Below are 4175 nucleotides of genomic sequence, written 5' to 3' on the forward strand. Positions count from 1 at the left end.
ACCCAATGCACAGTTTAGTAACGAAAGGTCCAATGAACACAGTCTGAACCTTAGGCTTTTGCTGGGTTTGGAGGCACTTCTTATCTTGAACACCCATGTTGATGCGAACATCATTCTCCATACACCACATGTAGAATAGATCCTGCTTGTATACCTTGTTGCGATTTGTGGTTCTTCCTGAGAGATTAATAACAAAGGCTAATCTGATAGCCTTCAGAGCATTTCGGGTGATGAGCTTTGCTTTCAAGTTTGAAGAGTTGTATGGGGCATTGTTGGTGATTCTTCTCCAATACTGTCTAGCAACTTCGTCAGTATCAAAATCTTCCTTGAAATCTCTGAAATACGGCATGGATACGCTTGTTGCATCATGAAAACCGAGTGTAACATCTAAAGTGTTGACAGACATACAGTAGTGGTTGCCGAAAAGAGTGAATGAAATAGACTCCCTTGCATCGTTGACTTCCCTTATAATTTCCAAGGTCGCCAAGAACTCATAGGTGACAGGCGCATAGGTGGGTCCTCTCCACTGAAACAGATAGCAGAGCTGTGGGTGCCTAAGAAGCATATTCACTTCTTCCAAACAACCAAATTCTCTTAAAACATTGTCCTCAAAGTGACGGCCAACAGAAAGCTGCTTCCCTTTATAGTTATCCACTGTTGCAAGTTGAATAGGTGTCAAGTGTCGCAATGACCTTGACCCCGGCTCTTGTATAGCCTGTTGAGTAGTAGCTTGTTGCCGTGTCCTAGATCGACTCGATTCTCCTACATCATGTGTTGATTTCTTTGCAATTTCTTTCGAGCGTCCCATCCTACAAATTATATAAATTATTATTCATGGTAATTGGCTTTAAACAAGTCACCATCATATTAGTGCAAAATTTCTTGTCAAAATAATGGATTTCAAACATATAGGGCTAAGAATTTTTGAAAATTTCGCCATAGTTTCCCCTATATTTTGGACAATTCTATCATAAGAATATCAACAATATCATTCCATTATCACACACATGCATAAATTCATCATAAGATATATCAATTTGATAGTCAAATAAGAAGTCAACTACAAAAGTCAAGAATTTCAAAAAGTCAACTTCATCTTCTTCCCCAAATTCAAAATTAGGGTTTGAAATTGAAAATTTAATTTGGGCAATGTAGCATGTGAAAAATCAAATTGATGGCATATAATAGTTCTATAACAAGTTTACTCATCAATTCAAGCATCAATTTCATAATTTCAACAAGAAATCTAACAAACCCATTTGTTCATCAATGGTGTTCACACTTGAATTTCAAAAATATATAACAATCCATCAATGTAACCATCAATAATGAAAGAAAACATCAAAGGACAGTTCTATGAAGCATTATAACCAATTTAATCATTCAAAATCATTCAAAATCATGCTAGGCAATGTAGAATAAATTTCACATTCAAGCTGTTCCAAACTCATGAATATTCAAGGATAAAGAGTTAAAAAGATGAAAAATTACCTTGATGTTGACGTTTTGATCTTCCTTGAAGGTAAAAAGTAAGAAATATGTTCAAACCTTGAGTTTGGTTCTTCCTTGCGTGGAGAAGAGAAGAGAAAAATGGTGTTTTAGGGCTAAGGGGCGTGGAGTGGCCGAACAAGGGTTTTAAACCCGTAGGGGGCTTTCACGCCGGTCACACGAGTGTGACCGTGCGTGGGAGCTCTCTGCCTCGCTCCCACGCATGGTAACACGCGTGTGAGCGTGCGTGGGAGGCTACTGCCTCGTTCCCACGCACGGCTACACACGTGTGAGCCTCGTGTAGGTCCACTGCATTGTTTTCTTCTGATTTTTGGCCTTGCCTTCCATACCTATGTCCATATTTAGTTTTTCCAAAGCAATTTTTAGTCTCGACTCCTACAAGTTAGTCCTCAAAATATGGTTCCATTTGATTATAGCAATTTATTAGAACAAAAACATTAAAAACGAAAGCATAAAAATAATGTAAAGCATATTATTAAAACCTTGGGTTGCCTCCCAAGTAGCGCCACGGTTTACGTCATTGGCTAGACGCATCATTCTTTGGTTAAAATTCAACCATATTCCTTGGTAGTGGGTAGAAAGCATTTTGGTACCCACGTGTTCTTCCAGGTAAGCTTATCATTCTTCCGCTTCGGTTTTGGTTTCATCTTTGATTTGACCTTTGCCCTTTCATCATCATCAGTTCCTCCTTTTGCTTTTTCCTTGTCATCATTCGTGGCTTGTCCCTCGAATCTCAGGGTAATTTCACCTGAACTAACATCTATTCGTGCACGACAAGTAGCCAGAAATGGTCTTCCAAGAATTAAGGATTCATGGGGATCATCATCTCCCATCTTATAGACAATAAAATCGACAGGCACAATAAATTTCCCTATTCTTACTAAAACATCTTCCGCTAAGCCTTCAAGATACCGTGTGGTTCCGTCAGCTAAACGTAGAGTCAGCTTCGTCGGTTTCAAGCATGGTAAGTTCAATTTCTCAAAGAGATTTGAAGACATGACACTAATAGAAGCACCAAGATCAGCAAGAGCATTTCTAGGTTCCATGTTCTGTATAGAACAAGGAATCAATAAAGCTCCAGGGTCACCCTTCTTTCTGGGGTTTCCCTCAGTTAAACAAGCCGAAGATTCTTGGCTTAAACAGGTAAAATTATCACAAATGTCATTCTCAAACAACTCACTGCATTCTTTGTTATTGAAAAATTTTCGGATAAAAGCATTAATTGTACCTTCTCGAGCCGTTTCTTTCTCTTTTGAATTCTTGATGTTTTCTAGTGATAGCTCTTTTTCTTTCGGGCATTCTTCCGAAGTGGTTTTCTCCTTGTGTTCTTTCATTGATATGGTGCATGAGCTGTTCGCATTCTTCAGTTCTTTCATTGATATGGTGCATGAGCTGTTCGCATTCTTCAATTCAAGATTTGGACTGGTGCATGAGCTGTTCGCATTCTTCAATTCAAGATTTGGACTACAAGAGGTGCTGTTCGCATTCTTCAATTCAAGATTTGGACTACAAGAGGTACTGTTCGCATTCTTCAATTCAAGATTTGGACTACAAGAGGTATTCTTGTTCCTTTGGTCATCTATGATAAGTGCATATTTGATCATATTTAATCCCCATATTTAACCTTATTTGTCCACTAGAATGTATAAATTGTGTTCAATATAACCTTAATTTTCTTCTAGAATGTATAAATTGTGTTCAATATAACCTTAATTTTCTTTTAGAATGTATAAATTGTGTTCAATATAACCTTAATTTTCTTTACTTTGATATAAATTGTGTTCAATATAACCTTAATTTTCTTTACTTTGATAAATGTTTGCAACAATCACCTTATTTGGAATAAAGTAAAGAAAATTAGGTCATATTGCATTTAATTGGGTGATTTAGAGAAAACCTAAGTTTGATTTGTAATAATCATCTTTAATTAGTCATCCTAATGTTTTTAATTGCTTGTGGAAATATCAGGAAAATCATGAAGATGTAAAGAATCATGAAGGGACAAGAACAAAAGTGAGAAGATGGATGATGATGAATTAAAGTGGAAGACAAAAGCAAAGAAGATTAGGTCCATTTTCATCATGAAGATCATCCAATAATGGAGTCAAAAGAATGGTATTTTTAATGGTCTTGATCACAAGGACAAATCAAGGCAAAAGTGGAGCAAAATAATAATGAGCTGAAATTTACGCATAATTTGCCCACTGTTCGGTAATTCAACAATATCTCAGTCTAGGAATGTCCAAATTAAGTGATTCTTGAACCATTAGAAAGAAGACTTCAAGGGCTACAACTTTTCCAGAGATACGAAATTTGTAATTCTGACCGAAAAATGGTCAAAAGCAGCCTTGAAGTCGAAGTTCCAGATTTCGTCCTAATCTGACCACTGCTCGGTATTTTGGTCATATCTGATTATAGGAATATCCAAATGGGATGATTCAAACGGCATTGGAAAGAAGATTTAAAGATCTACAGCTATGATTAGGGCCATAAACTCCAGATCTGGTAGAACATGGACTCCATGTGCCTTCACAAATCATGTGCATTATCACCATGTTGTGGCACCTCACTTTTGCAATTTGCCAACCAATACCCATCATGCTTTGCCTCCTCATGAACAAGTATAAATAGAGGTCTTCCTTGCAGGAGAAACACCATTCCTCACC

The sequence above is a fragment of the Ipomoea triloba genome, chromosome 14 (assembly GCF_003576645.1).
Source record: "Ipomoea triloba cultivar NCNSP0323 chromosome 14, ASM357664v1".
Lineage (NCBI taxonomy): Eukaryota > Viridiplantae > Streptophyta > Magnoliopsida > Solanales > Convolvulaceae > Ipomoea > Ipomoea triloba.